At 44.7% G+C, this 12,447-nt stretch overlaps 1 long non-coding RNA gene across 6 annotated transcripts in view; it reads left to right on the top strand.

Moving 5' to 3' along the window:
* Window positions 1-12,447, top strand: part of LOC120304828 — a 177,600-nt gene that overhangs the window by 52,004 nt on the left and 113,149 nt on the right. For 5 of the 6 annotated variants that reach the window (XR_005555851.1, XR_005555847.1, XR_005555846.1 and 2 more), the window contains exon 2: window positions 268-684. This is a non-coding gene — a long non-coding RNA (uncharacterized LOC120304828). Of the gene's footprint in view, window positions 1-267; window positions 685-7,609; window positions 7,817-12,447 lie in introns of all 6 variants that reach the window. The other variant, XR_005555850.1, reaches the window with a different exon arrangement.

Genomic DNA, 12,447 nt, shown 5'->3' with positions numbered 1-12,447 from the left:
CCCACGACCATGGGACACCACAACCATTATAAATGTGAGTCAGTTGCCAAACATCCGAATATAAATCACGTGATCAAGGGGATGCTGCAATGCTCATAAGTGTGAAAAATGGTCATAAGTCACCTTTCTCAGTGCCGTTGTAACTTTGGGGACTGTTGCAAGTTGAGGACCATTTGTAGCCCTGTCCTTCCTTCCTTCCTTCCTCCCCCCCCCTCGGCAGTCTGCCTGATGTAACATTCTCTATTTATTTGTTTCTTCTTCCTCAAGGTCTCCATCTCATCTCTGGCAAATTCCGTGGCTGTGGCATTTTCAGCATCTTGTTCCTTTCGTTTCAAGGAGAACCAAGGCCGTGGGATTTAGCAAGCTGAACAGAGATTCCAGAGAACGTTGGCTGCAGACAAAAAAAATGCCTTGACCAGGAAAAAGGGGGGGAACAGCGTGTTTTCTGGCAGTTCTTGTTCTCTCCCCCCCCCCTTCTTGATTTCCTTGATTCTTGACGTCGGTGAGAGATTTTTATTTTGTTTTGTAAGACTGAAGATGGATTATTTTCCCACCATGATTGGAGTACGGGGTGGAGATTTTTTCTGTGATGGTCAGATTTCATTCTGGAAAGCAGCAAAAAGGCGAATAATCAGAATATGAGGTGTCCCCCACTCTTCCGCACAGCTTGAGTGTCTTCCTGAGGTGTGTATGCATTTTAAGTTTCATGACGTTTGTGGGAGGTGGTTGTTTTTTTCCCACACAACAAGTTTTCTTGAATGATGTTACATATAATACTTCCAATGCTCTAACCCAGGGGTAGGCAACCTTGGCTCTTTTATGACTCATGGACTTCAACTCCCAGAATTCCTGAGCCAGCCATGCTGAGGGGAAAGGGAGAGGTTTCCAAGCTGAGTCATGCTGCCTCAGGAATTCTGGGAGTTGAAGTCCACGAGTCATAAAAGAGCCAAGGTTGCCTACTCCTGCTCTAGTCTCTGCAAAGGGAGAAAGTAATAAGAAGGAGAAGGCCTCTTCCTCCTCTGATGTAATTCTGAACCACCATCTCCTCCTCCTCCTCCTCCTCCTCCTCCTCCTCCTCCTCCTCCTCCTCCTCCTCCTCCTCCTCCTCCTCCTCCTCCTCCTCCTCCTCCATGTAGTTCCCAAAGTGTGAGCATCATGTCTCGGGTAGTGCTGTGCTTTCTGTGGACTGTTATTCAGTGACTTGAGCTAGCAGAATACACTTTTCCTGGATTGGGTTGACATTCACCAGTTCTTGCAGCCCTTGACAGGAAGCGGGATCTCTTTTCCTTCTACAAGCCTCCCTTCTTCATGGATGGAGATGCTACTTTTTGTATTACATTATATTTGATACCTTTTCTTTTTAACAAAGCGCTTAAAAAAAAGCTAACGGTACCAACTAAAAGGACAAGAAGGGGGAAAAAAAAGCTTATCCTTCATATGTTATTCTGATCACTAGTCATTGGTTTACTAATGAACTCGCTGCTATGATAATGGACAATACAAGATATTATTGTAAGGTCTCTCGGAATCTGTGCCATAGTAGAGATAGTCCTTGACTCACAACCATTTGTTTAGCAATTGTTCAGAGTTATAACGGCACTGGGGGAAAAAGTGACTTATGACCAGTCCTCACAATTAACAATCATCACACCTCCTGGAATTGTGGGTGTTACATCACTGGAGGCTTTCAGAAACAGATTGAACAACAGTCACGTGATCCCCTTTTGCGACATCTGACAAAGTCAGTGGGGAAGCCATATTGGCATAACAACAATTGCAGTGACTCACTCAACAACTATGACAAAGGCCCTAAAACGGGACAAAACTCACTTAACAAATGTCTCACTTAGCCACAGAAATTTTGGGCTGAATTGTGTCCGTAAGTCAAGGATCCCTTGCACCTGCTTATCTACACCTTGTATAAATTCCCCTTTCGGGAGCTTGAGCTGTGTGCGTGCTTGTAATGACTACTTGTTTCCTTCTGCTGATATGTGGGCACGATTGCCTGTGCAGATACGTGCGTGGAGTGTGTGTGTTCAGAGTGGCGCTGCTCAAGAGGGTACAGTTTGTGTTAAGCTATTTCTCGCTGCTGCTGCTGCTGTCCAGCAGGTTTTTATAACCTGACAGGGCCTGTCTTGTTACAAACGATAGGAAGCCCACTTTCTCATTATAGTTACTCTTCTCAAAATGCCTGACTGATTATAGCGTTATGATCATCGCAGAGGAAGCTGGGCATATGTTAGGCTCAGTCATTCACACAAGTGCATGGATGAGTAAGGAGGAGAAAAAAACTTGGCAATAAAACAAACAGAGCGGGGATTGTGAGTAACAACAGTCACCGGCTTGTAGCCAAAGCAGAATCTTATTTTTAACCCTGCAGTGACCAGCATAGGAATTGATGACTGATATATTTGGAGTGGAATAGGAATAGAATACAAATCGTCCTCGACTTACGGTCCACAGTGGAGCCCAAAGCTTCCATTGCTAAACAAGACAGTTGTTCAGTGAGTTTTGCCCCATTTTACCACCTTTCTTGCCGCAGTTGTTAAGTTAGTAACACGGTTGCTAAGCGAGTCTGTCCTCCCCATTGACTTTGCTGGTCAGAAGGTGCAAAAGGTGATCACGTGACCCTGGGACACGGCAACCGTCATAATTTTGAGCCAGTTGCCAAGCATCCGAATTTTGATCACGTGATCATGGGGATGGCAGATGCTGCAACGGTTGTTACTGTGATCACTTTTTTTTCAGTGCTGCTTTAACTTCAAACGGTCACTAAATGAACGGTTGTAAGTTGAGGACTACTGTAGAACAGAACACTAGACTAGACTAGAAATAGAATAGAATAGAATAGAATAGTATAAGGAATAGTATAAGGAATAGTATAAGGAATAGAATAGAATAGAATAGAATAGAATAGAATAGAACAAGGAATAGTATAAGGAATAGTATAAGGAATAGCATAAGGAATAGTATAAGGAGTGGAGTGGAGTGGAATGGAATGGAATTTATTCACCCCACTGGGCAACCGTTCTGTGTGAATCTTCCATATCTTGTTTTCAAGTTCCAATTGTATGTCCAATCCCAAAATCCTGATGAGGCAGGCCTTAATATGAAATCAGCCCAGACTGATAAACTGTGTCAGATGTTCACTGAAGCAAAGGAGTTAGATTAGATGTGGATTTTAGCAGCCAGTGCTTAGTTACAAATCCTTTGTTTTGTATTACAGTATTTGTTAATGTGTGTGTGTGTGTGTGTGTGTGTGTGTATGCGTGCGTGCTGCAGTCTATTCTGTGTTTAAATCAGTATTTTCATGTATCTCCCTTCCTTGTTAGACCTTTTTTGCCTTTTCACATTGCATGGAAATAGATTCGATGTGAGCTACAAGGAGGTCTGCATATGCTTCTGCTTACCTTCTTGCTTAAGTCAGAAAGATATAGTACTGGATTTGTTGTTGTTAATTGTGAAGTCGTGTCCGACCCATCGCGACCCCGTGGACAACATTCCTCCAGGCCTTCCTGTCCTCTACCATCTTCTGGAGTCCATTTAAGCTCCCGCCTATTGCTTCAGTGACTCCATCCAGCCATCTCATTCTCTGTCGTCCCCTTCTTCTATTGCCCTCAATCTTTCCCAGCATTAGGCTCTTCTCCAGTGAGTCCTTCCTTCTCATTAGATGGCCAAAGTATTTGAGCTTCAACTTCAGGATCTGGCCTTCTAAAGAGTGGTCAGGGTTGATCTCCTCTAGGACTGACCAGTTGGATCGCCTTGCAGGCCAGGGGACTCGCAGTACTGGATTAAAGAATGCTTATTAAAAAAAAAAAGCAAGAGTTAAGGAAAATATATCTTTCCCTGTGCTGTCCAGCTCCTTTATTACAAATATTGTAAGGAAATGCCATTTTGCTTAGGAAGCTACTGTACAGCTGTTGGCATTTGCTTTATCACTGTAACTTTATCATTTCCTCCGCTGTGGAATTTTCACTTTTAACATGGACCCACCAAGCTCGGAATTTGCCCTCTGGGTGAGGAAGCTGCTGAATTCTTTAGTGTTGAGGTAATTCTATCTCTGCCAACTAATCCTGAGTTGTCCTTTCCTCAGCTATGAAGACAGCCCAAGGCTGATTGCTTAACTCTCATTCTTACACAGTTAGTCCTCGACTTATGACCACAATTGAGCCCAACATTTCTGTTGCTAAGTGAGACAGTTGTTAAGTGAACTTTGCCCCATTTTATAATCTTCCTTGCCACGGTTTGTGAAGTGAATCAGTGTAGTTGTTCAGTTGGTAACAGGGTTGTTAAGCGAATCTGGCTTCCCCATTGACTTTGCTTGTCGGAAGGTCACGGAACATAACCCCGGGACAGTTGCAACCGTCATAAATATGAGTCAGTTGCCAAACGGCTGAATTTTGATCACGTGACCCATGGGGATGTTGCATTGCTTGTAAGTGTGAAAAACACCCACAGGCCACTTTTCCCAATGCTGTTGTTACTTCAAACGGTCACTGTATGAACTGTTGTAAGGCAAGAGTGCAGAGAAGAGCAATAAAGACAATTTGGGGGCTGGAGACTAAAACATACGAAAAACGGTTGCAGGAATTGGGTATGTCTAGCCCAGGGGTAGGCAACCTTGACTCTTATGACTCGTGGACTTCAACTCCCAGCATTCCTGAGCCAGCACGGCTCAGCATGGAAACCTCTCCCTTTCCCCTCAGCATGGCTGGCTCAGGAATTCTGGGAGTTGAAGTCCACGAGTCATAAAAGAGCCAAGGTTGCCTACCCCTGGGTTAGCCTAGTGAAAAGAAGAACATGATAGCAATCTTCCAGTATTTGAGGGGCTGCCCCAGAGAAGAGGGGGTCAACCTGTTCTCCAAAACACCTGTAAAGGCAGGACAAGAAGCAACGGTTGGAGGAGAGAACCAACCTGGAAACAAGGAGAAACTTCCTGACAGTTAGAACAATTAACCAGTGGAACAACCAGCCTCCAGAAGCGGTGAATGCTCCAACACTGGAAGTTTTTAAGAAGAGACTGGACAGCCATTTGTCCTCTCTGTGGGCACGTGCGCTGTCGCCCCAGTCCTAGGCCTTCAGCTGGGTTTTATAAAACCTTTTTGCTTTAGGGGCCTTTGCCACCGTGTGCAAAAAAAAAAAAAGGGGGGGGGGTTCAATCAATCAGTCAATTTCAACTTCTCACGGGGAAAAAAAAGATCTCGTAAAGTTGGAATTGATTGATTGAACTTTTTAGTCCCACCCAGTCTGCCGTTAGCACCGCCACCATATCCACCCAATGGGCCACACCCACCCAATGGGCCACGCCCACCCAATCGGCCATGCCCACCCGGCACCTGATGATACATAAGTGGGTTTTGGGTTGCAGTTTGGGCACTCGGTCTCTAAAAGGTTCACCATCACTGCTATAGGGTCTCCTTCCTGAGCAGAGGGTTGGACTAGAAGACCTCCAAGGTCCCTTCCCACTCTGTTATTCTGAGTTAAAATAGGAAGAGTCTTCTGGGACTCGCTGAAGTTGAATGAGTTTGTTGGCTTGGGAGGATAATTCCTGGTCAAGACTTGTTTTTGGCAGGACTCGCTAGTAGACAATAGCTGGCTTCCACATCAGAGTGGAGCAGAAGAATCTCCTGCTTCTGAATTTTGGGCCAAGGTTGTGGCATCTTGTTATTTTCTGTGAGTCAGTGGTCTCCAGAAGGCTGGTCATGCCTATAAGCCAACAAGACATTTCTGAAAAAGAATAACCACAACAGTAAAATCCAACCCGCCACACGCTTTATCCCTGGAGATGCAGAGAAGTCAAGTGTTTTGAAAGCGATGGTTTGTGTTTTAAGACAGTTTACAGATTGAAAAAAAAGAGGTAAAAAGCAGAAAAAAACAACACATCTCTGTAATGATGGCTTTTTCCATGCCAGAAGATCAGAGACTTCGGTCATCATGGGCAAAATTGTTTTCAATGATGAAAGCTCCTGTTATTATTTCCAGCATCCAATGTGGTTTATTCTTCCCTTTAATCTCTTTTAGTGGTGTCATTGGGCTTTGTTTGGCTAGAGAGGAGGGAAAAAAGAAAAGAAAGAAGAGTACCAGTTTGACTCTGTTTTTGCATGTACAGTACCTGTATTGCATACAAAGCAATTTGTATGTGCAATTTGGTTGCAATTTTTTTAAATAAGGCTGAGCAGCATAAATTCATACGACAGGGACATCAAAAGAAAAAAGGAAAAGCTAAGAAATCTGGGTCAAATGTGATTCTGCCCCATCCACTTAGACCTCTGCATGGCTCATTAAATTGCAAGGTTGTGATAGAGGTGAATCCTCCATAGTCTGTTTTTCAGTTTGCGGTGATAAAACGTAGCCATCACATTAGGCAGTGTGGATTTCTAGAGGCACCTGGGAAATTCTTGGGAGGTACCAGCCAGATACTTGGGGGGAAAAAGTCCTTTCTATACATTCTTGGTAGATATAGCACCCAAAACAAAGGTTACTTCTGTCCTTACCCAAATAGTAGATAGGAGGATTCTGTACAGACACATAAACACTCATCATCATCATCATCATCAAAGGAAGATTAGACTGAAAAAAAATCACTTTGCTTTTGTGTCCATATTCTCAGAACAGTAGAATAGGACATTGTTCCATTATGAAGATAAATTAATTAGGAAAAAAGCAATCCTTCCTTTCATGTCAAAGCAGTCCTGCTTTGACCATTGTCCTTACTAAAGCTTTAATCTATCCTCTATCCTTAGGAACCATAAAAAGCTACAATGAAGGGAACTGGGGGTGGAGGGGGGTGTAATCTCCCACTCTATTTCTCTCTTTTTTCCTTCCTTCCTTAACTCAAAATTTGAAAAATCACCATACAGGTAGTCCTCAATTTATGACTGATTTTTGAAGAGTGATCCAAACTTCCGATGGTTGGAGCCCCACTCTCCGTGGAAACTTCCGACGCTCCGGCAACTTGGATGCCAAAAAGGTTGTAAAACTGGGTCATGGTTTACGATTTAAGATTGCAGTGGGGGGTGCTCATTATAGTCGTAACTTGAGCACTCTCCAGAAATGTCTTCGAAAGCTGCACTCGCACCACCATGGCCCATCCGTTTGTTGACACATTGATGTTCCCCACACAGGAGCGATTGTGCTGGCTTGGGTGACCTGCATTTTGCTTCACTTCAAAGTGAGAAAACGAATACAGGTAGTCCCCGACATACAACAGTTCATTTAGTGACTGAAGTTACAGCAGCACTGAAAAAGCGACATGACCATTTTTCACACAACCGTTGTAGCATCCTCGTGAGCAGAATTCAGACGCTCGGCAACTGACTCGTATTTATGACAGTTACTGTGTCCTGCAGTTGGGTGATCACCTTTTGTCTCCTCCTGACAAGCAGTGTCAGTGGGGAGGCCAGATTCATTTATGAATCATCTTGCTAACTTAACAACTGCCGTGATTCACTAACAACTGGTGGCCAAAGAGGTCATAATTCACTTTATACAACCATCTCGCTTAGCAACGGAAATTTTGGACTCAGTTGCGGTGGTAAGCCGAAGACTACCTGTAGGGTGACATATAAGCAGGAGAAGATTTGTTCAAGCATTGTCTTCTTCCTTGTAGGTGGTGATTTCATGGAGCTTTTGGGGATTGTGGAAGACGCAGTAATGATGGAGAGAAATATCCAGTGTGGTGGGCTCGGGCACTCTCGGATATAAATGAGTGTTTTTCTTCCGCATCCCTTTCCAGAGCTCCATTTGAGAAAAGCATGTGGAGTCTCCTCGTGAATGGATGGCTTCCTCAGCTGCAAGTACAGCAGAGAAGACGAATGTAAGAAGAAGAATAACCTTGGTGAAACATCCTCCCCCATCTCCTGCCGGGTGCTGGGGATGCTTGTCACTTCAGCTTGTCACTTCGGCCCTCTTCCCTGCCGGCTGCTGTGGAGAAATTAAACAAACAGTCACCCTTCCATAAATATTTAGCTTCCACTGTTTTTAAAGAAGAAGTGCAGCCCGGCAGACAAAAACAAATCAGATTTCACTAGTGTTTGCATGACTCTGAATGGCCGAGAAGCTCTGTCTTCTGCAGAGATTAGACTTAAATATGGAGGGGGGAGTGAGGAGGGGACTTTATAATATGGTTTCCGTGGCTTTGGAAGAGGTGTGAAGTCGTTGCTGCGTCTTGAGCAGGGCTTTTCAACCAGTGGTACAGGTATCACCTATGGTACATTGGCACCTGGCAGGTGGTACATGACCATCCTAGAAAAGGGGTAGTGGGGGAGGGGAATGAGCTGAACCAGTGGCAGCACTGCACAAGCCTGAGCGAGAGATGGCTGGAGCTGCGGGGCTGTCAGGGCTCAGCGGAAGCACCAGGATCAGCACTTCTTTGGGGCTGTCAGGGCTCAGTGGAAGCGCCAGGATCAGCTCCAGGCTCCAGCTGGAGCTCGGCATTGATCCTGGTGCTTCTGCTAAGCCCAGAAGAAGCGCCAATCAGCTGGAATGTTGCAGCCTCTCCAGGGTCTTGTGATTTACATTGAGATGCTTGGCAACTGATTCATATTTATGACGGTCACAGTGTCCCAGGGTCATGTGAAGTGACCAAAACCTGCTGCAACCATCCAGCAGACGGGGGAAATAAAAACCAAACACCCCCACCCCACCCCCACTGCCAATCCTCAACAGAAATGCTCACAATGAAAACCTTGGACAGGAGGAAGAGCACCGCCGGGCGGGCAGGCAGGTGTCTTACTCGGCTGTGGCTTGGGGGGCACTTTTTTCAGTGCCATTGTAACTTCGAACAATCACTAAGCGAACTGTTGTAAGTGGAGGACTACCTGTACTTTATCATTCCCCCCCCCTTTTTTTTTTTTTTTTTTGGTCATCAAGTTTTCGACACCTTGCTAGGCGACTGGTGGTACTCAGATATTGCCATATCCTAAAAGTGGTACAGTGGGTGAAAAGGTTGAAAGCCCTGATCTTGAGAATCTCAAAAGTCGGATTTTAGGCTGATTTTTCCAAGCACTAATGGGCTAGGTGAAGTTGAATTGTAGGTCCCTAACTCAAACCTAGCCACAGGGTGCTCAGTTGTGAAGGACGAGGGGAATTGCTTCCCAACATCTGGATAAAGTTGCAGTTTACATTTGAAGTAAGAAGACTCCCTTAGCCAGGAGGAGAACATTTAGGTGTGTGCCACGTAGCCTTTAGAGCACACCAGCTCCTTTTGTACAAACCTTATTTGGATAAACAATTTCTTGGGTTACATTTCACTCTACTTTGCATCGGCCTCTCCCAGACTGTGGAGCTACCAAGTTTAGTGTTGGTATTAAGTATCATTTAGCACAACAGTCAACTGTGTGAGGAATAGTTGTACAGGGAGTCCTTGACTTAATAACCACAATGGAGCCCAAACTTTTGGCTGCTAAACAAGACAGTTGTGAACTTTGCTCCATTTTACGATCTTTCTTGCTAGAGTTGTTAAGTGAATCACTGCAGTTGTTAAGTTACTGTTAAGTGAATCTGTCTTCCTCATTGACTTTGCTTTGCCTCAGAAGGTTGTAAAAGGTGATCACATGACCCCTAGACACTGCAACCGTCGTAGGTACAGGCTAGTTGCCAATTTTGATCACATGACTGTGGGGAGGCCGCAGTGGTTGTAAGCATGAAAAATGGTCATGTCATGTCACTTTTTTCAGGGGCATTGAAACTTTAGACTCTAGAACAGTGGTTCTCAACCTGTGGGTCGGGACCCCATTTGTGGTCGAACGACCATTTCACGGGGGTCGCCAAACAACGCAGTCCGCCATTTTTTCCGGCTTTTCCTTACCTGTGCTACTCCCTTTTATTCTATTGGCTTTTGAAAGCCAATAGAATAGACTCTCTTGAATAGAGTCTAATTCTATTGGCTTTCAAAAGCCAATAGGAATTGTCCAGGCTGTCTCTGCCCTGCTGAGCCCGCCAAAAGTCCCATTCTGCAAACGGTGCTGCCCCAGTTAAGTAGTCCTCGACTTACGACCGGTTGAGTAGTCCTCGACTTACGACCGGTTGGGGGTCGCGGCATTAAAAAGGTTGAGAACCACTGCTCTAGAAAGAGTACAGAGAAGAGCAACAAAGATGATTAGGGACTGGAGGCTAAAACATATAAGGAACGGTTGCTGGAATTGGTATGTCTAGTTTAACAAAGAGAAGGATGAGGGAGGATGTGATAGCAGTGTTCCAATATCTCAGGGGCTGCCACAAAAAGAGGGAGTCAAGCTATTCTCCAAAGTGCCTGAGGGCAGGACGAGAAGCAACGGATGGAAACTGATCAAGGAGAGAAGCAACCTAGAACTAAGGAGAAACTTCCTGACAGTTAGAACAATTAACCAGTGGAACAACCTGCCTCCAGAAGCTGTGAATGCTCCAACACTGGAAGTTTTTAAGAAGAGATTGGACAGCCATTCGTCTGAAATGGTATAGGGTTTCCTGCCTGAGCAGGGGGTTGGACTAGATGACCTCCAAGGTCCCTTCAATTTTATTGTTATCATCATCATCATCATCATTACTACTACTACTACTAAACAAATGCTGTAAGTCTAGGACAAGGATAGGCAACCTTGGCTCTTTTATGACTCGTGGACTTCAACTCCCAGAATTCCTGAGTCAGCATGGCTGGCTCGGGAATTCTGGGAGTTGAAGTCCACGAGTCATAAAAGAGCCAAGGTTGCCTATCCCTGGTCTAGGACCACCTGTATATTTCTGTTTCTGGAAATTGATAGGGCTTTACAGCCATTTGTTTTCTCCCAAGGTCTCATTGCCACAACAAAGGCAAGATTTCCTGTCATTTGGGGCATGAGACAAAAGCTGAAGTCAGGCCTAGGATAGCCTAGGAAACAAACCAAGATAGCTTTTTCTCTGAAATATAGAAGAAAGATTCTGATCATCCTGGCTGGGGTCACAACGTATGCAACATGGGTCTTAATGATTATTGCGCTTACCTTCCCACAAGGGGTTACATGAAGTTTTTCACTTCTTATGCATAACATCCCCATCAGTAGAGGCATAGTAGGCCAGGCAATAACCCCAGATGGGTGCTCTTTAGCCAATCACAAGGAAAACACAACTTATGCGAGGAAGAGTCTCAGCCATCCAGGCAAAGTTGTCTGAAGGTTGAATCGTGACAATTGGAGTTACTGTCGTGTTAATTTGAGCCAACTTTAGACCTTCAGACAACTTCACTTGAATGATTGAGAATCTTCATTGAATATTGCAATGCGCTTTGGGGAAGATACCCCTGGGGTTGGTGTGGGAGGTACATTCCATGCTACATTCCACTGACTCTCTGCCTAACTAACTGGCTCTGACTGACGAAGTTCGTCATATTGAAAGATTGTAAACATAGTCATGGTTTCCCGTTGCGATTGCTTCGCTTAATGATTGATGGATGGAAACTGATCAGTGAGAGATTCAACCTAGAAATAAGGAGAAATTTTCTGACAATGAGAACATTCACCCAATGGAACAACTTGCCCTCAGTAGTAGTAGTAGTAGTAGTACTACTACTACTAGTAGTAATAATAATAATAATAATAATAATAATAATAATAATAATAATAAAAGCAAGCAAGGGTAGTACCAATAGTCATAGGCTCCTTGGGTGCAATTCCAAAACAACTGGAGCACCACTTGGACACCATTGGCATTGACAAATTCGCTATTAGTCAATTGCAAAAGGCGGCCTTACTAGGAACTGCTTCCATCCTGCGACGAGATCTGTAATACCATCAAACATCCACATCTGCCTATCCCAGGTCCTGGGTAAGGACTCGATAGGTAGACAAAATGCCAAATCCAGTCTGAACATCTGGCTGACTGTGTGATGATCGATAATAATAATAAAGTTGGAAGGGACCTTGGAGGTCATCTAGTCCAACCCCCTGTTCAGGCAGGAAACCCTATACCATTTCGGACAAATGGCTGTCCAGTCTCCTCTTAAAAACTTCCAGTGTTGGAGCATTCACAGCTTCTGGAGGCAGGTTGTTCCACTGTTCTAACTGTCAGGAAGTTTCTCCTTAGTTCTAGGTTGCTTCTCTCCTTGATGAGTTTCCATCCGTTGCTTCTTGTCTGTGCCTTCAGGCGCCTTGGAGAATAGCTTGACTCCCTCTTCTTTGGGGCAGCCCCTGAGATATTGGAAGACTGCTCTCATGTCCCCCCTCATCCTTCTCTTCGTTAAACTAGACATACCCAATTCTAGCAACCGTTCCTTATATGTTTTAGGTGCTTCATCACTGAAGGCTTTTAAGAAGAGCCTGGACAGCCACTAGTCAGAAATGGTATAGGGCAGGGGTAGGCAACGCTGGCTCAGGAATTCTGGGAATTGAAGTCCATGAGTCATAAAAGTGCCAAGGTTGCCTACCCCTGGTATAGGGTCTCCTGCTTAAGCAAGGGGTTGAATTAGATGACCTACAAGATCCCTTCCAACTCTGT

This window comes from Crotalus tigris, unplaced genomic scaffold, assembly GCF_016545835.1.
Source record: "Crotalus tigris isolate CLP2741 ecotype Arizona unplaced genomic scaffold, ASM1654583v1 scf7180000017661.16357234195:1864864, whole genome shotgun sequence".
Lineage (NCBI taxonomy): Eukaryota > Metazoa > Chordata > Lepidosauria > Squamata > Viperidae > Crotalus > Crotalus tigris.
This window is presented reverse-complemented; position numbering and strand designations above follow the sequence as displayed.